This window comes from Scyliorhinus torazame, chromosome 16, assembly GCF_047496885.1.
Source record: "Scyliorhinus torazame isolate Kashiwa2021f chromosome 16, sScyTor2.1, whole genome shotgun sequence".
NCBI classification, from domain to species: domain Eukaryota; kingdom Metazoa; phylum Chordata; class Chondrichthyes; order Carcharhiniformes; family Scyliorhinidae; genus Scyliorhinus; species Scyliorhinus torazame.
The window spans coordinates 165,962,536-165,988,105 of record NC_092722.1 but is presented as its reverse complement, the minus strand read 5'-3'; the positions used below and the strand labels follow the sequence as shown (position 1 = coordinate 165,988,105).

The 25,570-nt window shown below is 47.0% G+C and overlaps 1 long non-coding RNA gene across 1 annotated transcript; it reads left to right on the top strand.

Annotated features, from left to right (window-relative positions):
• Window positions 1-713: 713 nt before the first annotated feature.
• LOC140392451 (uncharacterized) lies at window positions 714-13,156 on the top strand. Its single transcript, XR_011935364.1, has 2 exons — window positions 714-781; window positions 12,972-13,156. It is a non-coding gene; the product is annotated as an uncharacterized lncRNA (long non-coding RNA).
• The last annotated feature ends 12,414 nt before the right edge of the window (window positions 13,157-25,570 follow it).

The following is a 25,570-nucleotide window of genomic DNA, read 5'->3' as shown; positions in this document are numbered from 1 at the left end:
CCAGAGAAAGTGTCCCCACTTTTAAAGGCCTCCTGCCTTAAGTGGAGTGGGTGATGGAACTCATGGGGAGCTACGATGTTCTTGCTGCGGGTTAGGGAAGACCTACACTGTCGCCATTCCAATGAAACACTGCAATTCCACAACCCCTTACCCTCTTCCCTATTTCCTTGATCCTAGTTAGCTTCTACCCACATTCCCTGCAGGACATGGAAGAGAATGAGGAGGAGCTTGATGATAAAAAGGGAGAAATAAGGAACAATTGTTTCCATTGACAGGATGGTTGTTAATCATTTTCTATCCGCACCCGATAGCACGACTGGAGAAATATCCGGGTTAGAGTGAAATTTCAGGTCTTAGGCTTTATATATGGTTCAGTGTTGGTTAAGCGGGATCATGAAAACAATATGATCACTATTTGACACCTTTAACAGACAGACATCTGGATAATCTTTCCATGCTGCGCTTTGAGTGAACTGATGTGTGCCTTCATTCTATTAAATAAAATGAAGCACATACCCATCAGAAACACAATGTGCTGCTGTTAGGATCCAACATGGATGGATTAAAGATCCTCCACATATGTGTTTTCTCCCCACTTGGATGGACGCTTGCCAAGGGTTTTCTTCAATGTTAGTCTTATCTCCATAGTGTATTCTAGGCATGTGTTCAGTGCTGGCATTATTTTGAGTGATGACATCTTCACATTCAGGCTCTTCATCTGCAAACTGTTCTTCTGGAGCTGCAGCAGATCAAATGGACATTCAATGGCAGGGAACACACGGTAAATTTTAAGTTAATTTGTACTTTTGGCTAGTTCAGTTTTAAGCATAGGTTTATTGTATAATTTATATTACTTAATTAACATAATTAGATTATTCATCTTTCTTTAGCTGAAACATATTAAATTAGCGGAATAATTTTTTTGGGGAAATGGAAATGATTCAATGGGGACTAAATAGCACAGCCTCTGAAGTCAGGCATGGTGATCGCAAAGCATGACACCTGTTTAAAGTGATGCAGGTAGGATGCAAACTCTGAGCTGCCTTATATTCATAGTGGTCAGAGTGTGAAACTCAGTACTGAACATGCCGTATATTGCCTCAGTTTGTGGATGACTAGAACTAGTTAAAGCTAGCATGTACTACTTAAAGCAGACTGCACCTCTTAAATGGGAGGCCCACTCTGGCAACAGCAGAGGCTGAAACTTGTTCAAGATAATTTGTGATATTGCGGCTTGTTATTCTTGTTAAAGAAGAGTGGAAGCCTGGGAAGAGGTTAGAAAAATAGGAGAGCAGGCCAGCGAATACGAAAGATATTTATTATTAAAAATTGTGCAGCAGCTGCGTGGCTGTAGCTAGCTCCCAAAATGTCTCTTCCTACGAGCCTCTCTCACCATGGGGTGATTCCACACTGAGTCCCGATTGGTCACCCAAGCCAGTTGACCCTTACTCTGCTGTGTTGCCCTTAAAACCCTTCCCCTTTAACTCCTTTATACAATCTTCAATAACTAATGCACTCCGTCCTAAATACTAATTAAACATTATGGGCAGGATTCTCCCGGCTCGCAGCCGCGTGTTTCTCGGCGGTGGGGTGTGCCACACAGATCCCTGGTGGCGGAATTCTCTGCTCCTGCCGCTGTCAATGGGAATTCCTATTGAAGCTATCCCACATTGTCGGGAAACCCAGGGCCAGGGGTGCAATGCCAGTGGGACTGGAGAATCCCAGCTCCAGTGAATGGCCAATGAGTTGGACAATTATAATTGGAGTCTTTGAGGGGTATTAATGTGGTGTAAATTGAGAGAGGTGGATACTCAGCAAGATCTTGGTGTCCTCGTGCATCAGTCACTGAAAGTAAGCACGCAGGTGCAGCAGGTAGTGAAGAAGGCAAATGGTATGTTGGCCTTCATAGCGAGAGGATTTGAGAATAGGAATAGAGATGCTTTACTGCAATTGTATAGGGCATTGGTGAGGTCACGCTTGGAGTATTGTGTGCAGTTTTGGTGTCCTTATCTGAGGAAGGATGTTCTTGCTATGGAGGGAGTGCAGCGAAGGTTTACAAGGCTGATTCCTGGGATGGTGGGGCTGTCATATGAAGAGAGACTAAATCGGTTAGGATTATATTCACTGGAGTTTAGAAGAGTAAGAGGGGATCTCATAGAAACTTACAAAATTGCAACAGGATTAGACAGGATAGATTCAGATTGTTCCTGATGATGGGGGAGTCCAGAACTAGGGGTCATAGTTTGAGGGTAAACCTTTTAGGACTGAGGTGAGGAGAAATTTCTTCACCCAGAGAGTGGTGAATCTGTGGAATTCGCTACCACAGAAAGTAGTCGAGGCCAAAACATTGTGTAATTTCAAGAAGGAATTAGATATAGCCCTTGGGGCTAAATGGATCAAGGGATATGGGGGGAAGGCGGGATCAGGGTATTAAACTTGATGATCAGCCATGATCATAATGAATGGTGGAGTAGGCTTGAAGGGCTGAATGGTCTACTCCTGCTTCTATTTTCTCTGTTTCTATGTTGCCTGACACCATGATCTGTCTCCCCTGTCTACTTCCAAACACACACACATAACGCCTGCGTTAACACTCTCACCAACATTTTGTTTGGCATGGGCATCAGGGAGAGGGCCCAAGTGGCACAGATGACATTTCGCCATTAACTCAGCACCAGTAGCATCAAAACTACAATGACGGAGCTGAATATTGCAGTCAGTAGCACTTAGCATATCACGGTTCTTTCTCACAGTTACGCAAGTGTTTCAAAAGGCGGTGTGTGGAGGGAACAAACTATCACAAAGTGCAGCTGGACTGGTTTGAACTGGTGAAAGTCTTAGGAAGATGATTGCAGTAATGGATCAATCTGTTTCGAGCTCGTAAAGTCAAACTTTTCCTGTTGATCTCCCAACTATAATTAATCTGTCTGAAACTCATATATATTACCAGCAGGTCAAGCATGTCCACTGTAAATGAAAAGAAATACTGAAGTGTTCCCATCTGTCATAATATACACCAGTATATTATGGTGCAGACACACACACTGATGGACATGCAGTGGGACCAATCAGCATACACAACACCGCAGCCAATCACCAGTGAGAGCACACGCACTATAAAGGCAGGGGACAGGAGAGTTCCCGCTCATTCTAGTAGCAGCCAGCTCGGAGCACAGAGCTCACAGTCTGCAACACAGGCATACACCATGTGCTGAGTGCATCACCTGGTTAGGACTAGGCAAGGGTCAACAGTTAAAGCTGGTATTGCATTTACCCACAGTTCAAGTATGTTAATATAGTTAACCTTATAATAAAATCGAGTTGCACCACTTCCAGTGTTGGTGACCTGTTTGTGATCCAGAACGCCCAACACATCATGATACCAGGAGTGAACTGGATCAGTCCAGATAGCCATACCTCAGTGTACAGTGACAATCAGAAACGATACCCAGGCAAGATGTTCAAGATCCGGATTCCACAGCAGCTCCAGTGCCACGGCGATCTCCGCGAAAACTGGCGGGCATTCTGGCAAAAGTTTGAAATCTTCCTGCTGGCTGCCGAACTAGAAGACCTGGCCGATCCTGAAAAAACAGAGCTTCTCCTCACCATTGCCGGTGCCAGAGCAGAAGAAATCTTTTAAAAATGCAAGTTCTCCAAGGGGCAAAACAGGAGCGTCTTCCAGGCAGTCCTGGACAAATTCGGTAAATACTGTGAGGAAAACATACTCCAACCAGCAAGGAAAGGTAAGAGAAGCGCCAGTACTCACCTTGAGGCCGAAATCCCAGAGCAGAGAACGATTTTGGTCGGCAGCCAGCTTTCTAAAGGGACTGCACTTGCGCAGTTGCGCGACGCCACGCTTGCGCAATCCCGAAAACGGCCATCAGTAAAGGAACTGCGATCTGAGCATGTGCAAACGCCTCCTACGTGCTACGTCACGCGCGTCATGACGTCAGAGGCCCCGGACCACGCCCATTTAAAGGGGAAACATCCCAAATCAAAAAAAAAATCTTTTAAAGCTGTAAAACAACCTTCCTTCACCTGGAATGACAGCACAATGCCTCAAATTGAACCAGGAAATGAAATAAACCTCTGAAGAACCCTGCAACAAGCAGTTACCTATGCCCAAACCGAGTCTGATTCCAACTTCCCACAGACCAGTGACACCGAGGACCCGAGGGAGCCTTTTCGAGTCGCTGTTATAACAAAGAACAGGCTGTCCCCGAATCAAAACCACCAGCCGCTGTCGGTGCACAGCATTGATTCAGACGACGTGTGGTGTGCCACCCTGACGGTCAACCGATCCCAGATACGATTCTGCCTGGACACAAGTGCTTCCGCTAATCTCCTAGCGTGGTCAGCCTTTCAGACCCTTGGGGTTAAACCAATCAGTCTTCCGTCGACCTGCCAACTAGTGGACTACAATGGCAACGTCATTCCTGCTACCGGTTCATGCCAACTCGAAGTGATGCACAACTCGCGAAAAGCCATGCTTCCCTTTGAGATCGTGGGTTCCTCGAAGGACTCTCTGCTAGGTGCACAGGCGTGCAAACTCCTAAACCTCGTTCAACGAGTACACTCTCTCTCTCCAGAGGACACGTCTGCCTTCCAGGATGCGGAGTTCAGGGTGCAACTCAATGCCATCATCGACCAGCAACGCAACGTTTTCGAAGGCATGGGCACGCTTCCATACACTTACAAAATCCTGCTCAAACGAGCCTGTGGTTCATGCACCTCGCAGAGTCCCAGTACCCCTCAAGGACCGCCTCAAGCAGCAGCTACAGGACCTCCAGGACCAAGGAGTGCTCTCCAGAGTGACGTAACCAACCGACTGGGTCAGTTCCATGGTGTGCGTAAAGAAGCCTTCCGGCGAACTCCGGATCTGCATTGACCCAAAGGATCTGAATTGCAACATAATGAGGGAGCATTACCCTATCCCCAAGTGCGAGGAGATCACGTGCGAGATGGCTCGGGCCAACATCGTCACCAAACTTGACGCCTCGAAAGGGTTCTGGCAAATTCAACTAGACAGGTCCAGCAGAAAGCTATGTACCTTTAATACCCCATTTGGCAGATACTGCTACAACAGGATGCCGTTTGGGATTATATCGGCATCAGAAGTATTCCACCGGATCATGGAGCAAATGATGGAGGGCATTGAGGGTGTGCGCGTCTATGTTGACAACATCATCATTTGGTCCACCACCCCGCAGGAGCATATCAGTCGACTCCAGCGTGTTTTCAAATGAATACGGGATCAAGGCCTTCGCCTCAACAGAGCCAAATGTTCCTTCAGCCAGACGGAACTCAAGTTCCTAGGGGACCACATCTCCCGGTTGGGTGTGCGGCCGGATGCGGACAAGGTGGCAGCCATCACGGCCATGCAGAAGCCAGCGGATAAGAAGGCGGTCCTCCGATTTTTGGGTATGGTAAACTTCCTGGGGAAGTTCATCCCCAATCTCGCCTCCCATACCACAGCTCTCCGTAACCTGGTCAGGAAGACGACAGACTTCCAATGGCTTCCCGCCCACGAGCGCGAATGGGAGGAGCTTAAGACCAAGCTTACCACGGCCCCGGTATTGGCATTTTTTGATCCCATGAAGGAAACAAAAATTTTGACAGATGCCAGCCAATCCGGCATTGGGGCGGTGCTCCTGCAACCCGATGATGCCTCATCATGGGTCCCCGTTGCATATGCGTCACATGCCATGACCCCCACGGAACAGCGCTACGCACAGATCAAAAAGGAGTGCCTGGGCCTGTTGACTAGGGGATACAAACTTCATGATTACGTGTACGGCCTCCCCAATTCACTGTCGAGACTGACCATCGCCCGCTGGTCAACATTATACAAAAAGTCCTGAATGATATGACCCTTCGCCTCCAGCGCATTCTGCTTAAACTCCGGCGGTGCGATTTCCAGCTCCTATACACCCCGGGCAAGGACCTGATCATAGCCGACGCCCTGTCCAGGGCAGTCAACACCCCATGTGACACAGAGGGGTTCGTCTGCCAGGTTGACGCCCATGTGGCCTTCACGGCCTCCAATCTGCCGGCCACGGATGAACGCCTTATCCACATTCGCCGCGAGACTGCGATTGACCCCCTACTACAGTGTGTCATGCGCCACATGATGGACGGGTGGCTCAAGGGCCAATGCCCGCAGTTCTACAATATCAGAGACGATCTGGCAGTAGTCGATGGTGTCCTCCTGAAGCTGGGCTGCATCGTGATCCCGCACAGCATGCGCTAGCTCGTTTTGGAACAGTTACACGAGGGCCATCTTGGCGTGGAGAAGTGCCGCCGACGGAGGGCCCGAGAGGCTGTGTACTGGCCCGGCATCAATGAGGACATCGCCAACACAGTGCTCAACTGCCCCACCTGTCAGCGGTTCCAGCCGGCCCAACCACGTGAGGCCCTACAGCCCCATGAGTTGGTCACGTCCCCTTGGTCTAAGGTAGCCATTGACCTGTTCCATGCGCTCGGCAGGGACTATGTTCTGATTGTAGACTATTTTTCGAAGTACACGGAGGTCTTACGCCTGCACGAGATCACATCATCGGCGGTCATCCGTGCCGGCAAGGAGACCTTTGCTCGTCACAGCATCCCACTCACTGTGATGTGGTACAGCAGGTACAACTTTGTGCATGTGAAATCCAGTCCCCTGCACCCCCAATCCAATGGCAAAGCGGAAAAGGGCGTCCACATCATCAAACGTTTCCTCTGCAAGGCTGCCGATGCAGGATCCGACTTCTACCTCACCTTGCTGGCCTATCGTTCGGCCCCACTCTCCACGGGCCTGTCACCAACCCAGCTGCTCATGGGTCGCACCCTCAAGACCACGGTGCCGTCCATTCACGTCCCAGACCTCGACCACGTTCCAGTCCTTCAGCGGATGCAACAGTCTCGTGCACAACACAAGGCGGCGCATGACGCTCGGGCGACTGATCTCCCTGCTCTGGCGCCGGATGACATCGTCCGCATCCATCTTCCGGATGGTGGCTGGTCTGCAACTGCTGTGGTTCTTCGTCAGGTGGCTCCCCGCTCGTTCCTGGTTCGTCTGCCAGATGGTTCCATTCGCCGTCGCAATCGGCATGCCCTTCATCTCATTCCACGCTCGCCACGTGATCCTCCACCGGTGCCACGCCCTCCTGTTGTCCCCAACCTGGACTATGTGGAGATTCCGAATACTCTGCTTCCTCCTCACTCTGCCATGGCCCAGCCGTTCCTCAGCCGGTGGCTCCTGACCCACCCTTGAGGCGGTCAACCAGAATTCGTCGCCCACCTCAGAGACTTGACTTATGAGTTTTACAATGTTGGACTATTTGATCTGTTCTGTTATCCTGTTTCATCGTTCCAGTAGTTTGTATGTAATGTTAATTTCGTTGTTGGTGGGACACCCTATTTCTCTGCACCAGGCACCTTCCCGTGTAAATGGATTAGTCTCATGGACATAGTCATGTCAATAAAACGCACACACATAGTCAGGTACATTCACTACACAATATTTATTGTCACGCAGGCACATGTTCTTTATATAAAAGGGGGGATGTCATAATATACACTAGTATATTCTGGTGCAGACACACACACACACACACTGATGGACATGCAGTGGGACCAATCAGCATACACAACACCGCAGCCAATCACCAGTGAGAGCACGCGCACTATAAAGACAGGGGACAGGAGAGTTCCCGCTCATTTTTCTAGTAGCAGCCAGCTCAGAGCACAGAGTTCACAGTCTGCAACACAGACATTCACCATGTGTTGAGTGCATCACCTGGTTAGGACTAGGCAAGGGTCAACAGTTAAAGCTGGTATTGCATTTACCCACAGTTCACGTATGTCAATGTAGTTAACCTTATAATAAAATAGAGTTGCATCACTTCAAGTGTTGGTGACCTGTTTGTGATCCAGAACACCCAACACAGCACCATTGAGCACGAAATTCAGGAACAATGCAATAGCCAGTGGATCATCCAACAAGAAAGTCAAAGGTTCACGAGTTGCAAGTGGTATCCTAATTAAACACAGGATTTAAGTGTCAAACAAAACTAAGTATGATGGAATTTACTATTGCAGTTGCTCTTACAGTTGTTTATTTTCTCATGTCTGAAAAATAGCCAAGTTGAAAAAAGCATAGGGAACGCCATCACGTCAGGATTAGCGGACAGTGGAAATTAGACAAGTAAACACTTTGATTTGTTGCATGATTAATAAAAGAGAGCATCTTTCCATTCACCCTGACAGAAAATGCCATTTAATAGCCTCCCGTAAGAAGTCTTACAACACAGGGTTAATGCCCAACAGGTTTGTTTCAAATCACTAGCTTTGTGGTTCGAAACAAACGTGTTGGACTTTAACCCATTGTTGTAAGACTTCTTACTGTGCCAACCCGTCCAACGCCGGCATCTCCACATCATTTAAAAGCCTGACACAGTAATGGGAAAGTTTGATGGTCATCTCACCATCAAAGCAAGTTCATTTACTGAGACCACAACAGGCCATAGCACCTGTAGGTCAAATCAAACAGACAGGCAGAAAAAAGTTTTCATTCCCACGCACAGGCAGGGATGATAATAAGTTGGACAATTGTGGCACATAGCAGGGAGCACCGCCCAGCTGTAAATGCTACAAATGTGGGAGAAATGCAAACGATGCTTACACCAAAGGAGAATGATGCATGATCCAGAAAATAGTGATCACCAAGAGGAAGAAGTGTCCAAATGAATGATACGTGAACTTGCTGCTAGAACTGGGACAAAATCAAGGACAAATCATCAGTGGCATCACCTGCTAAAGTAGTGTTGTTCATCTTGAAACTTCCAGGGGTGAAGTGCAATAGTAACATGATTCTTGGGAAGATACCTCAGGGTTAGTGTTCACTTTCATTGTTTGCCTGGGAATGGGGACGAGCAGATCATCCAACTGTTATGGAAGCAGCCCAATGTTCCTTCCAGATTTCACCGGAACTTAAATGGAATGGATTCTACAACTGGTAAGTAATCCACTTTACCAGTTTACTGCCGAAGCATTGGAGGTGAAATGAAGTGTCCAGAGGAGTTTCACAAAAATGATCCCTGGAATGAAGAGCTTGTCATATGGGGAGTGGTTGAGGACTCTGGGTCGTTGGAGTTTAGAAGGATGAGGGGGAGATCTTATTGATCACAGGATACTGAGAGGCCTAGATAGAGTGGACGTGGAGAGGGGCAGCACGGTAACACAGTGGGTAGCACTATTGCTTCACAGCTCCAGAGTTCCAGGTTTGATTCCCAGCTTGGGTCACTGCGTGTGTGGAGTCTGCACGTTCTCCCCGTGTCTGCGTGGGTTTCCTCCGGGTGCTCCATTTTCCTCCCACAAGTCCCGAAAGACGTGTTGTTAGGTAATTTAGACATTCTGAATTCTCCCTCTGTGTACCCAGACAGGCGCCGGAATGTGGGGACCAGGGGCTTTTCACAGTAACCTCATCGCAGTGTTAATGTAATGTGTTATTGGGCTTGTTAGGGGCTGGTTTAGCACACTGGGCTAAATAGCTGGCTTTGAAAGCAGACTAAGGCAGGCCAGCAGCACGGTTCAATTCCCGTTCCAGCCTCCCCGAACAGGCGCCGGAATGTGGCGACTAGGGGCTTTTCACAGTAACTTCATTTGAAGCCTACTTGTGACAATAAGCAATTTTCATTTGTTATTCCTGTTAAAGAAGGGTGGAAGCCTGGGAAGAGGTTAGAAAAATGGGAGAGCAGGCCAGAGAATAGGAAAGATATTTATTATTAAAAATTGTGCAGCAGCTGCTTGGCTGTAGCTAGCTCCCAAAACGTCTCTTCATATGAGCCTCTTTCACCACTTGTGACAATAAAGATTATTATTGTATTGAGTCTGGTAACAAGAAAGGTTACTATACACCAGGCAACCAATACTTCAGAAATAATAGAGTGATAAAACTGATGGTTATGGTTAACTGCTGGGAGATTATAAAGTGAAGCTAAACTCAGAGGTATTTGGGGGAGAAGGTGGGATTAGACTATTGAGTTGGATGATCAGCCATGATCATAATGAATGGTGGAGCAGGCTCGAGGGGCTGAATGACCTCCTCCTTCTCCTATTTTCTATTCTATGTTCCACCTAGGAGAATATTTCCAATGCTGCATGGGGGCAGTAGCACATTGGAGGAATAATCCAGAGGTCGAGACTAATGTTCCGGAGACACAAGTTCAAATCCCACCATGACAGCAGGGGAATTTTGAGCTTAATTAATAAATCTGGAATAAAATGTTGGCCTCGTTAATAATGATCATGTAACTATAGGATTGTTAAAAAAAGCCCATCTGCTTCATTAACGTCCTTCAGTGTAGGAAATCTGCCACCTTGACCTGGTATACATAGAATAGAATCAGAGATTATCTACAGTGCAGAAGGAAGCTATTTGCTCATCGAGCCTGCACTGCCTCTCTGAAAGAGCACCCAAATGTGACTCCAGATGCACAGCAATGCAGCTGACTGTTAACTGTTCACTCAAATGGTGGAACATGCCATTCAGTTGTATCAAATTGCGGCAGTGTAAAGCACTGGTGTACCTCCACCACCTGGGCTGCAGCAGTTCAAGAAGATCAATTAGGGATGGCCAATAAATACTGGCCTTGCTCAGATTTTTATATACTTCAAATCCAAGGACTTATGCAAAGAAATCACAAAAGATTTATGGGCGGCACAGTAGCACAGTGGTCAGTACTGTTGCTTCACAGCTCCAGGGTCCCAGGTTCGATTCCCGCCTTGGGACACTGTCTGTGTAGAGTCTGCACGTTCTCCCTGTGTCTGCGTGAGTTTCCTCCGGGTGCTCCGGTAGCCTCCCACAGTCCAAAGATGTGCATGCTAGATGGATTGACCATGCTAAATTGCCCTTAGTGTGCAAAAAGGGTGGGGTTACTGGGTTAAGGGGATAGGGTGGAGGTGTCAGCTTAGGTAGGGTTCTCTTTCCAGGGGCCGGTGCAGACCCGATGGGCCGAATGGCCTCCTTCTGCACTGCAGATTCTATGGTCTATGGAAATCACATAAGACACTTCACAAGAATACCAGTAGAAGTGAAAAACAACAATTTGTACTGCGTGAGAAGTACTGATTGGTTGACAAGTGGATACTGATTGGTAGAGGCACTGCCATGGAGAATGCACCAGTTGATGGTGGCTGACAGATAAGTGATTGTTAGATGTTATATTCTCTGCTTTAGTAGGGATTTTATTTTTCCGGCCATCAATGTTAAGCTGACTGACCTATAATTCCCAAGCCATATTCTGTCCCCCTTCATAAATAAAGGAATTACATGAGCTATCCTCCTGTCTTCTGACACTGCACCCTTTTCTAATGCATTATTAAATATGTAGAGTGAAGCCTCTGCTATCTCTTCCCTAGATTCCTTTAAAATTCATCCAGACCAGTGGTGTTATCCTCTTAGAGAGTGTTTAACATATTTAATACATCCCTTTCTTATTTTAAATGCACTTATCTCAAAGCTCAGCTCATCGTTCAATGTCAGGGCTACCTGTTCCATCTCCCTGGTTAATATCGAGCAAAATAATTATTTAATAATACCTGTGGTATTATCCTGTCCATCTCTTCATGGTCCTATTCCCACCACAGGCTTCTTTTCTCCTGAGCTGCCTGTGAAACACTTTGTTATTTTGTTTCATGTTCCTTGATAACAATGTTATAATTCCTCTTTGTCATCCTAATTGGTTGTTTTTATTTCTCCCCTAATCTCTTTGTATTCTCTTTTTCATGAGCTCTTCTGCTTTCTATGCAGTTTGTGTATTCCTCTTTTCCTAACCCTCAATTGTTTCCAACTCTTTCCTCAGTTGTTGGTGCTGTGTGGAGAAAGACCAATTCCTGGAGGGTGGGGACTGGGAGGGAGAAAGTGTCAGCCCCTCAGGGAGGGGGAGCTTCAGCCGCTGGGGGAGGTGAGGGCAGGGGAAACGTCCAGCTGCTGTGGCGGGGATGATTCAGTTACTGAGGGTGGGAAAGTTATTTGTTGCTGAGAGGGTGAGGCTTCAGTAGTTGAGAGGATGGGCCTGGGTGGGGGCCTTCAGCTTTTCGAGAAGATGGGCAAAAAGGAGTTGAGCGTTTGGGGAGTGGATGAAAAGGCAGGATTTTTCCTAAAAAAGAGAAATGAACAGCAACTTTGTCACAGGTTTGCGTTGAAGCAGCAAACGGTCCTCAGAGAGCTGTCCATTAGGCCACATCCATCAATAGAACAAAATGCGAGCATTTAAAAGGCACCTCAGATCTTTCAGAAATCAGTCCGAGCACCATTTGCTGCTTTTCAGCTCCTGACCCTAAAATCTTGCCTTTCACCCCCTTTGTGGGTACACGACCCATAGTTTGGAAAATCCTGGCCAGAGGGTCCTATACTTTTACTTCTCTTATCTGCTCTGGCTCATTTCTCATTACTGAATCCTATAGATTTCCTCTGGGTGCTCCGGTTTCCTCCCACACGTCCCGAAAGACGTGCTTGTTAGGTGAATTGGACATGCTGAATTCTCCCTCAGTGTACCCGAACAGGCGCCGGATTGTGGCCACTAGGGGATTTTCACAGTAACCTCATTGCAGTGTTAATGTAAGCCTACTTGAGACAATAATAAAGATTATTTTTATTATTATTAGAATTTCCCTTGGTTGTGTTTTTTTTACATATTAGATTAGAAAGAAGTCCTGTACACATTGTAAGATCTCTATGTCCTTATCCCCCTTTCCTGTCTCTTTTGTCCAATTAATAACACGGTAGTTGAAATCTTCAATGATTGTTATTCTATGTTTTTATTCAATTCCTTAATTTGTCCGCGTAGTTCTTCCTCCACCTCCCTTCCACTGTTCATGGCCTGTTGGCTTCAACTATTGGCATGATTAATATTTTTATTATCTTTTATCTCTTTTAATGTACAACATTGAATATGATTGGTCCAGTCTGTGTTTTTCTCATTCAGGAACAGTTCCGCACACTTTACAATGCCGTGAAAAATACGTACCCCTGGAGCAACAGGCAACAGCGCAGAAATCATAGGCTGTTCTTCCAGCTTCATCCTGAAAAAAGCAGCAGGGTTGGTCATCATCTTCGTTATCCCTGAGTAGAAATAAAATTAAATAAAGAGTCCTTTTGCCTTGGAAAGTATTTCTGGCATCAGTGCATTGGTATTTTAAGCAGCATGGTTCAGCAGACATTTAACCAGTCTTATGAAAGCAAAATACCATGGATGCTGGAAATTTGTATAAGGGTCATATGGACTCGAAACATTATCTGTTTCTCTCATCATGAATGCTTGCTGAGCTAATCCAGTATTTTCTTTTTTATTTAATCAGTTTTATTGCGTGCTGCAGATTACACCTTTAATGAAGTGACAATTAATGTTATAGCTCTGAGTTCATGTACCCCTAAAGTACCCCAAAAAATGCTCCTGGAGTTCCCCACACAAGGACTGCATGGGAATAGCCTGGTAGTGAAAACTTCAGATGGGCAATTTTCCTGCATCGGGAACTATCAAGCAGAGACTTTGAGTGGTTCCGGCTCTCTTAGCAAAATAGTTCCCTAGAAAGGTTAGAAGCTTGGAAACAATTTCTAACTCCTAGGTAACTATAGTACTGACCCCTGTACTATTGGAATGTCCATACTCACCGGACACCCCAAAGGCTTCCCATCACCTGACTACTCAACTGAACACCCGACTAATCCCAAACCCCCAACTACCCTCCCACACCCTCAACTAATCTCCCAATCCCCCAAAACCCCCGACTACCTCCCAACCGCCTGACTAACCCTGACTATACCCCACCCCTCGACAAACCCCCAATCCCACAACTACCTTGCTGACCCCCAACAACACTCCTGACCTCTCGACTACCCTAAGCCCCCCCCCCCCCAACTACCCCCACCCCTCAGCTACCCTTTTGACTCCCCGACTACCCCAGGCCTTCCCAACAACACCCCAACCCTCGACTACCCCACCTTCCCACCAGCGTGAACAGCCAAAACATTCCGGCCATGAAGTGCAAAGGAAATGCAGCTATGCTAAATCTATACAAATCACTGGTTAGGTTCCAGTTGGATTATTGGACTAAAAATAGGAAATATCCATAAAAGCTGTGATTTTGTGAAAAAAAATCCAACAGGTTCATGAATGTCATTCAGCAGAAGAAAGCTATAAGGCTTTTTATTTATTCTGTCACAGGATGTGAGCTTCGCTGACTAGGCCAGCATTTATTGATCATCCCTAGTTGCCCTTGAGAAGGTAGTGGAGAGCTGCCTTCTTGAGCTGCAATCCCTGAGGTGTAGGTACACCCACAGTGCTGTTGGGGAGGGAGTTCCAGGATTTTGACCCAGTGACAGTGAAGGAACAGCGATATAATTCCAAGTCAGGGTGGTGAGTGACTTGAAGGAGAATTTCCAGTTCATAATAATAATCTTTATTGTCACAAGTAGGCTTACATTAACACTGCAATGAAGTTACTGTGAAAAGCCCCTAGTCGCCACATTCCGGCATCTGTCCGGGTACATGGAGGGAGAATTCAGAATGTCCAAATTACCTAACAGCACGTCTTTCAGGACTAGTGGGAGGAAACCTGAGCACCCGGAGGAAACCCACGCAGGCACGGGGAGAATGTGCAGACTCCGCACAGACAGTGATCCAAGCCGGGATCGAACCTGAGACCCTGGAGCTGTGAAGCAACACTGCTAGCCACTGTGCTACGTGTTGGTGGTGACTTCACTTTCATATTATGTGGTTGACTCTTAGGGAAGATTTTTACCACAAAAATGGGTGGGGGGGGAGAGAGGATGTTTGGGGTGTTTGTGTTATAATCATAAACACGGGCCAGAATTCTCCGGCCTCTTGGGATTCAATCATCCCGCTGGCAGCGCACCTCCGCCCGTGGGTTTCCTGGTGGCATGGGGTGGGAAATCCCATTGACAAATGACAGAAATATAGAATGCCACTGCCAGCGAACGGCGTGTTGCCGAGAAACACACGTCTGGGGACCGGAGAATCTTCTCCATGATATCAACCTGCCATCAACCAACCCACTTCTAGTTTTAATGGAAGTATGCAAATGAGTGCGTCACCAACCCACTCCCATGAGGCTGGTTGGTACATCCAATATGATAATGAAGCTATGAGCCTCATTGTTATTATACTTTTCAAAAGTAACGATGGACCGCGGGTAACTATGGACCATGGAGTTTCTGAATGCTCGGGAAACGCAGCAGCTCTACATTGGTGAGGCCTGCCAGATCTAGGAAGCAATTCCTTTACACCTATTTCTGCCTGCCTGGGACAAAACAGCAATTGGAATGTCCATTGGCCTTATACTCCGAATACTACTCCCCTCTCCCCACCAACCGTCCCACAATCCAAGACTCCAAGACTGGAAGTCCCCCGGGACCATCCAGATCAACTGGAGGCCCGACCTGTCAATCATGCTGGACACCAGCCTGGGAACAGGGTGGTGATCTCAGACACATGCTTTGAAGTTATAGCCTAACGTGTGGAGGGTCCCCAACTCCTGGGTTACACGCAACCTACTCTCCAGCCCTGCCTTAGCGGGTCAGGTTAGTTAAAACCGAACCTTTCTACAGGGATGGATTAAAAATATTGCGTTGCAAATATCGCCCACATCCCAGAAACAAAACACAGTCTGAAGAATCTGCAGGCAACAAGCTCCACAATTCCACCTCATGCCTGTTAATCGCATCTGTCCCAAAGAAAGGTCAGGATTTAACAATTGGCTCTGCGAGATTCACACTTCTGATTCGCTCGAACCGATTCAAAAACTGGGTGACCTCTGTCTATTTGCCAGTCCATTTTTCTGCTTTCATTTCTGATGCACCCTGGAAGCAATGCTAATCTTCTGACAGATATACAACAGGTGAGAAAGATATACAACAGGTGAGCTTTATACACCCATTTTCCATCAATTCCACAATTTGTGCTGTTTTAACTCCTTGCCCATTTAAAACGGGCATTTCGAGCTTGGTGCAAGTTATAAAAGAATTTACAGAACTTTGCATCAATATTCTTTCCTGAAGGATTTTGTTTTCGTTTAATGGCTGCCAATGAATTTGACATTTGTTTGCTTGCAATTGTTGTTGTTCTCCCATTCTCTCACCACCACCATCATTTCTGTCCTGGAATAATAGAATTCTCATTGGGAATTCTCCCACAGCTTTCCTCTTGTAAGAAGTGACAGAACGTTAGAGGGATACCAGTCTGAAAGGCAGCAGCTGAAGGACATGATGCCCACTCAGTGCCCATGTCAAAATATACAGCTATAAATATACATACCACAGTTGTTAGAGGAGCTATTGTTAGGGAAAAAAAGATAGTTTTAGGGGTTTAGGAGTAATTGGGGCTGGGCTAAATAGCTGGCTTTTAAAGCAGACTAATGCAGGTCAGCAACGCGGGTTCAATTCCCGTACAGGCCTCCCCGAACAGGTGCCGGAATGTGGCGACTAGAGGCTTTTCACAGTCACTTCATTTGAAACCTACTTGTGACAATAAGCCATTTTCATTTATTTGTATTGGTAAACATTAGAAATATGCAGCTGAATTCTCTGCTGGCAGGATCTTCCGCTTCACCAGCAGCGTACTCACAGCCGCGGATTTCCCGACAGCGTGAGGGGTGCCCGCAATGGGAAACCCCATTGGCCAGCTGCCAGAACAGAGAATCTCGCTGCCAGCGGGAATGCGCCGCACCGGAAAATGGGTGCGACGGGACAGAGAATCCCGTCCTCGGTATAGTTTTAAGTGGGTTTAATTTGATATTTCTGAGTCTGGAAGGGTAAAACCTGTAGTTAGATACATGCTGTATAAAGGTGCTTTTATGTTTGGGGGTTATTTTCAATTCCAACTGTGTCTCTATTGTGCTTAGAGAGGGCTGCAACATGAAGAGTAAATAAATCAGCAGCGGTGGCTTGCCAACTGGGGCCTTGTAAGATAGAAAAGCTTTTAGGTTTTAGTTTAGCTAATTTGATTGCAGTTGGACATGATAGTGAGAGAGAAGGCAGTTCTCACAGTTCTGCTGGAAGCAGTTGATTTTAGAATGCTAAAAAGGGAAAATCTCTCTCAGCTTTGCTAGAAGAACGACCATACTATGGAGTAATGGTTAAGAAAAAAGATGTCAGAAACCTAAAGTTCAGTTAGTTAGAAGAGAAGTTTCCAAGAAATCTGGAGTTAATGGAACAGAGGAAACTGGGACCTAGAACAGATTACTGTTCAGTAAAGTCACAGAGAGTTGAAAAGGCATCGGAGCGTGAGAGGGGCTGGTTTAGCACAGGGCTAAATCGCTGGCTTTGAAAGCAGACCAAGGCAGGCCAGCAGCACGGTTCAATTCCCGTACCAGCCTCCCCGAACAGGCACTGGAATGTGGCGACGAGGGGCTTTTCACAGTAATTTCATTTGAAGCTGGCTTGTGACAATAAGCGATTTTCATTTCATTTCATTTCAGAGGCTAGAAAGATATCTGCAGCGGTGCTAAGATTTGTGAGAAATTACTGCAGTTTGGGATACATTATTTGAAATAATTGTGGAAATCCGTGGCTGGACCTCAGAGGTTGTGTAAAAGCCTTTAAGACAAAATAAATCCTATAGGAGGTGGCGTAAATCCTAGACTGTATTAACTGTTAAAAGTAGAGTGGCAGTTTTGTTTAAAAGAGCCATTTGTAAAACCTGGACTGGAGTTTGGAATGCAAACTCCCCAAGGAAAAGCATTATTATGACAGAAGATTATGAGAGAAGATTTTAAAGCATGTTTTGGGAGTGGAGTTTAGAAACTCTTAATGTGACAATCATCTGGGGAGATTCTGAGGAGATATCCCCAGACACTAACTTGGATTCAGAGCAGAGTATGTGTATCTGACCACAGCCAATCTGTGAGCCTAAAAGGAACTTTGTGTTAATGGGACCGTTGCACCTTTATCTTGTTGTTTAAACTATTTAGCAGCCCTCCATGTTTTATTAGAAAAAGTAAATGAGCCTGACTTCCATTCCCGTCCTTTTATAACATCAACTGGGATTGTAACACTACTTCTGCCATGAATTTGCTTTACAAACGAAACCATCACTGGATGACATGTGCTATAATTGGACTTACAATTCATTGACACTACATTGGGAAGTCCTTAAATTATTTAATACAGGGTTATTCCACGCGGCCACTGGAGATATCAGTGATATCAATTAGCTGTACATTAGCATGAAGCAACACATTTCATCATTTTGCTAATGGCTAGTTGGCAGCTCCATGACATGACATTGTAACTTCACAGAGACCAGCCCTCTTATGTATTCCTGCTATCGATGATCACATGCATGTCCACACGAAACAATCGGCAGAATATTAGCTCCTGTTGAAACAGTGGGACCATTAGCAGGTCAAGGACCCTTTGGACACTTCCGTGGGATTTTCTGCGGCTCTTTCACTGAGTCACTGCAATAGGATCCTGCTTCCTTGTTCCCCAAACTGGGGGGGGGGGGGGGGAGATGGGGTGTGTTATTGAAAATATGGAAAGATGTGTCATTTAAAACATGGAAGTCTGGCAATATCTGGTCTGAGAGAAACATGAGAGAATACAGGGCAAGATCCAAAAAGGGTTAACAGCAGCTGCCAGGGAAGGATTGTAAAATGCAGATAGCCTTGGTCAAGCAGGCTTAGCAAAAAAGACAAACAGGATTTTGAATGAAGCCAAAAGCAATGGCTCACACCTTAATTGAAAGTAACTATCTTAGTAAGCATCTGGAAAAGAAAGGATGAGGTTCAGTTGAATTTTGTGACGATTCTAGGTGTGAAATTTGCTAATACCAGGTAAATTAAAGAAAACTGGAGACTATCAGTCTACGAGAAACATAATTCAAAGCCAAAATCAAAGTCAAAATTATGAGCTGAGGACACAACTGGAAAATAAAACTATAGAAATGACAGGAATTAGAAGTAACACCTCTTGAAGTCAAAGCATTTTGAACATCACAAAGGAAACAATGTAATCAGATCTATGAGATGAAGTCATGCCAAAATGAATACTTAGTTGGATTAGAAAGTTTAGATCAAAGATACTTTTTACAATCAAAGTTGAATAAGAGTTACTTTACAATAACGTCATAAAAGCTAGATAACTGTTAGAAAAATATATAAACCCGAAGAAAGGGAACAGCAGCCAGAGCCAGAACCAGAACTCAGAGGGAGAGAGAGAGGAACAGAGAAGGAACAAGTAGTTCAGAGTCAGATTACAGTCAGCTCGGTCATGGGAAAGAGACAGGGCAAAGCAGCCGAGCTAAAATAGCTAATACATTTAAGGAAGACTAGATTTTAAAGAGTGGGCAAAGTCAGCTCAGAGTCAGCTCCGAGATAGCCAGCAGAGCCAGCTCTCATAGCTGGGTACATGGGAAAGACAGGACACAGCAACCGAGCTCATCAGCGAATACATCTACAGAAGACCAGACTTTAAAGAAGATTGATTGTCAAGTTGGGCCTGAAGGTACCTTCAACCAACCAGAAGGATCCAGAAGCAAGATCTTTTTGCCTTTCTGTAAAGAAAGTAATTGCAGCTTTTAAAAGAAAAAATATATAATAATAAAATAACTTAATTTAACCTGAAATAGTGGTTATTCCAAAGTCTACTTTACTTACTTAGCAATGCGGGACCCAGGATCGATGCTATTGAGTGGTAAGGAGATGAAATCTTCGGTGAAGGTATGGGTTATACCGGGGGATAACTTGAAAACATAGTTTGACCTGAATAGCACCCACTGAAGCTTGCATCGGAGTCAGGGAGTGAGAATCCCTGATCACCATTTAGAATGTCGGCCCTTTTTGGTATAGGGGGACTTCTAAGAATAGTGGTGAGTTTTCAAAAACAGGTGATACTTTGATTATGCCTAATTATGGGGATTTCGGCATGGGTTAGAGTGGATCAACTGGACATGAACTTTTGAGGCTGCAGAAACTGCAGGGATGGAGAGGAGAAGGCTGCCCCCACCATCAACCCCCACTTCCACAATGTCCGCCCACCCAGCTCTATCACTGTTACCTGGAGGCCCTGCGAAATGATTTGAGGGACCATAGTACAATCAGCTTTCACAAGGACCGAAGGAAGATGACAACTTCACTAACCAAGCAGGCATGGATAGAAGTGGCTGAGAAACTCAGCAGCAATCTGGAGATAGTGCACCAAGAGGGTCCAAGACTTCAGGAAGGTGGGAAACGTGAGTGTCAATTTCAAGGACCAAGTTCACACTCTGATCTGCCCAGCACTCCTCAGGACAACACACCTTGCACCTCCACTCATTCTTCTCTCTTCAGGCACCTCCTAACATCCCCAACTGGACAGGGAACACTCACACTCACCCCTCTCACATCCAGGTCTCACAGTCACCCTCCACAAATGGTGTCCTTTCCTCGTCTGCACAAAAAACATTATGACCAAGGTTAACTCGCTGCATTCTCTCCTCAGAGTAGAAGAGGCTGCACAACATCAGGGACTGGCAGAGATTTGGAGGGTGCCCTCTGGTGATAGGCACCTTGATGGCAATTGGCAATGTTTGCCCACCTGCTGCATTGGAAAGTGAGTCCTGTTCCCTAAGGCTGCAGATGTCAGCAGGTCTGTCAAATCCTAAGCTCCTGCTACATTGGTGGTCAGACATGAGGGCGTGTGGTGAGGAGAAGGCGGCTGCTACTTGTTTTTTGTTTATTCACTCCGGAGCGTAGGAGTCCCTGGCTGGGTGCACCTTAGTTGTCCTTGAGAAGGTGGAGGTGAGCTGCCTTCTTGAACTCCTGCAATCCCTTCAGGGTAGGTACACCCACAGTGCTGTTAGGAATGGAGTTTGACCCAGCAACAGTGAAGGAACAGTGACATATTTCCATGTCAGGATGGTAAGTGACTTGACCTCCAGGTGGTGGTATTCTCAAGTATCTGCTGCCCTTGTCCTTCTAGATGGTAGTGGCCATGGGTTTGGAAGGTACTGGTGCTGTCAGTATTGAGGCTTCTCTTGCTTATTGCCGGAGCTGCAAAGAGCAGCTGCATAAGATGTACCCATGCCTTGGTCAAGGCTGACAACAGTGAAATAACTTCCAAGGAATTGGCAATTATCTGTAAGCACTGTAACGTATCGCTGAGGTGACCTGTGAGCAGCAACCTCTCACATGACAATGATTGCAACGCTTCAGTTTCATTGATTAAAGGCTCCCCAGTCTGTCAGTTTCACTGAAAAAGTTCTGTTCCCAGTACACCTCCGTTGGTAATACTAGTTAATTCCACACGGCTTAGGATATAGATTCACTGCCTGTTAAATACAGAATCTTCGGTTAAAACTGATTCTAATTGTTTATTTGATTATTTAAATGACAGTTGCATGGAGAATCCATGCTTGTATTCAAAGCTACAATCATGGGAGCCAGGAGTGGACGAGATGTTCAGCTCCCGACCCAATGTCACTTTAACGCCCCATGTGCACCCAAACCCACCAGCCCCTGCCTGGTAACTTCCCTTCAATTCCATTACAGTGTCCAAAAAGGTTAGGTCGGGTTACTGGGTTATGGGGCTAGGGTGGAGGCGTGGGCGCTTAAGTAGTATAAGAGCCGGTGCAGACTCGATGGGCCGAATGGCCTCCTTCTGCACTGTAAATTCTATGAGTCAATGTGCAAATCGTTTGCAACTAGCCACCCCACCATCATTCAAGTGAATGAATGATGCCACAATACCCTTATTTCAGTTGGACCACCACGTTGTTTACTCAGAAAGGTAAATCTCTGAGGGAACCTGAGGCATAAAAGTAATTCTCTGCAGTCAAAGCTGGATGTTTTCATATGGCCTGACAAAGAGACCGATTCAGTCAGTTGAAATATTACAGAGCAAACCAAAGACTTGTTGAAAAGTGCTTGGATCAATTTGGATGCCCTCTATATGGATCTCAAACCCCCTGTTGCTGTGTTCCAGGTTTCTTAAATTTGCCTTGTACCCTGCAACGTCCTCCAGTAGGACATCACGGAGAGCGAGGGAACCATGTCAGTCTGACATACGAGACCTAGGCAGGCACTGCCACAGAATCCCAGAGTTGTTATTGCGCAGAAGGAGGTCCATCATGTTTGCACTGGTTCTCCAAATGACCATTATTACTTTATGTTTTCTCCTGTTTTCTGCACTGTAAATTCTATGATCCAGATAAAGAAATAGCTTCTTCCCGACAGCTACTAGACTCCTCAACAACTCTCCCTCAGACTGATATGTTCCCTGTAAGTGTCATAATATACACCATTATATCATGGTGCAGACACACACACTGATGGACACACAGTGGGACCAATCAACACACACAACACCGCAGCCAATCACCAGTTAGAGCACACGCACTATAAAGACAGGGGGCATCAGAGTTCCCGCTCATTCGAGCTGCAGCTTCCTAGTAGGACAGAGCTCACAGCCTGCAGCACAGACATTCACAATGCGCTGAGTGCATCGACTGGTTAGGACAAGGCAAAGGACTTTAGCTAAAGCTACTATCATGTTAACCCACAGTGAGAGTGTGTTAAACTGTTAATGACCTGGTGTTGGTGACCTGTATGTGTTCCATGGATCCAGTGCGCCCAACACATGATACCAGGAGTTGAGGGATATTAGCACTTCTTAGACCTACCTGCAAGTGATCTGCCTTCCGCCAGCATTCCGTCATCCTGCAACATGGACAACGCCTGCCCGCCGCTCCGCATCGCCGGCAACCTAGGGGCTAACTGGAAGATATTCAAACAGCGCTTCCAGCTCTTCCTTGAGGCCACAGACAGGGAGGACACCTCGGATACCAGGAAGATTGCTCTCCTCCTATCCACGGCTGGGGACCATGCCATACACATTTTCAATTCTCTCACCTTTGCGGATGATGAAGATAAAACAAAGTTCAAGACGGTCCTCCTCAAGTTTGACACTCACTATAGCATAGAGGTGAATGAAAGTTTTGAGCGCTACGTGTTCCAACAGCGTTTGCAGATTAAGGATGAAACTTTCCAATCCTTTCTCACTCACCTCCGCATCCTTGCGCAGTCTCGCAGCTACAGGTCCACCTCCGACTCAATGATACGCAATCAAATCGTTTTCGGTGTTCAGTCGGATCTCCTACGCCAGCAGCTCCTCACGGTAAAGCAGCTCACCCTAGCGACCGCCATCGAGACCTGCGTGCTACATGAACACGCCACTAGTCGGTATTCCCACATCCAAGCGGCTGGAATGGCACGGCAAGGTCCCCATGAGGCGGAACGGGTCCAAGCAATTGAGCAACTCCAGGGCCTCAGCCTGGATGAGGGCGGCCATTTCGGCGCTTTTCGCGGACTCCCGCGCTTGTGCGCACCAAACGAGGGGTCGGCGGCGTCGAAGAATGTAATGCGCAGGCGCGCACCACCGCACTGCGTATGCGCGGTCACGCAGCGAACGTGCTGACGTTACGACGTGTGGCAACTGTGGCTCCGCCCATTTAAAACGGCAATGCCCTGCCAAATCTCGACAATGCCTAAGATGTGTCAGATTTGGCCACTATGCTGCCTTATGCCGAGCAGCTCAGCCTGCCAATTCATATCGCTTCAGCCAGCCTCGCAGGAATGTCCGGGCAATTCAACCCACGGTCACCGAGACCGATGCGGACCTCCCACACAGCAGTGACACCGAGGACCCGAAGGCGCCTTTCCGAGTCGGTATCGTGACAAAAAACAGGCTGTCCCCGAAGCAAAGACACCAGCCGCTGTCGGTATACAGCATCGATCCAGACGATGAGTGTGTGCCACCTTGACAGTCAACCGGTCCCAAGTACGATTCCGCCTGGGCACTGGTGCTTCCGCCAATTGCGCGGTCTGACTTCCAAAGCCTTCGTGTCAAACCAGCCATCCTTCCATCAGCCTGCCAGCTATTGGATTACAATGGCAATGCCATTGATGCCAACGGCTCGTGCCAACTTGAAGTGACGCACAGGTCACGCAAAGCCATCCTTCCCTTTGAAATCATGGGCTCCTCGAAAGCCTCCCTGCTTGGCGCACAGGAATGCAAGCTGTTGAACCTCGTTCAGAGAGTTCACTCCCTCTCTCCTGATGACACGTCTGCCTTTCAGGGCACCGACTTCAGGGCGCAACTCGATGCCATCATCAACCAGCACCACGATGTCTTCGAAGGCATGGGCAGGCTCCCGTACACCTACAAGATCTTATTGAAACAGAATGCCACGCCTGTGGTGCACGCACCTCGCAGGGTCCCAGCACCCCTTAAGGACCGCCTCAAGCAGCAGCTGCAGGACCTCCAGGACCAAGGAGTGATTTCCAGAGTCACGGAACCAACCGACTGGGTCAGTTCCATGGTATGAGTAAAAAAGCCTTCCGGCGAGCTGAGAATTTGCATTGACCCCAAGGATCTAAATCGCAATATCATGAGGGAGCATTATCCAATTCCCAAGCGCGAAGATATCACATGCGAGATGGCTCGCGCCAAGCTCTTCACCAAACTCGACGCCTCAAAACGATTCTGGCAAATCCAGCTCGATAAATCCAGCAGGAAACTGTGTACATTTAATATCCCCTTTGGCAAATATTGTTACAACAGGATGCCGTTTGGAATCATATCTGCTTCAGAAGTGTTCCATAGGATTATGGAACAAATGATGGAGGACATTGAAGGTCTTCGCGTCTATGTCGACGACATAATCATTTGGTCCACCACCCCGCAGGAGCATGTCAGTCGCCTCCAGTGCATATTCAAACGTATACGTGAGCAGGGCCTCCGCCTCAACAGGGCCAAATGCTCTTTTGGTCAGACGGAACTCAAGTTCCTCGGGGACCATATCTCCCAATTGGGTGTGCGGCCAGATGCGGACAAGGTGGCTGCTATCACAGCCATGAAAACGCCAGAGGACAAGGGCAGCACGGTAGAATTGTGGATAGCACAATTGTTTCACAGCTCCAGGGTCCCAAGTTCGATTCCGGCTTGGGTCACTGTCTGTGCGGCGTCTGCACATCCTCCCCGTGTGTGCGTGGGTTTCCTCCGGGTGCTCCGGTTTCCTCCCACAGCCCAAAGATGTGCAGGTTAGGTGGATTGGCCATGATAAATTGCCCTTAGTGTCTAAAATTGCCCTTAGTGTTGGGTGGAGGTGTTGACCTTGGGTAGGGTGCTCTTTCCAAGAGCCGGTGCAGACTCAATGGGCTGAATGGCCTTCTTCTACACTATAAATTCTATGATAATCTATGATAAGAAGGTGGTCCTCCGATTTCTGGGCATGGTCAATTTTTAGGGAAGTTCATCCCTAACCTCGCCTCTCATACTACGGCTCTCAGGAACCTGGTCAGGAAGACGACAGACTTCCAATGGCTTCCTGCCCACGAGCACGAATGGAGAGAACTCAAAACCAAACTCACAACGGCCCCGGGCTTAGCTTTCTTTGATCCAGCAAAAGAGACCAAAATAGCGACCGATGCCAGCCAATCCGGCATTGGGGCACTGCTCCTTCAACGTGATGAGGCCTCATCATGGGCCCCCGTTGCATATGCGTCACGCGCCATGACCCCCACGCAGCAG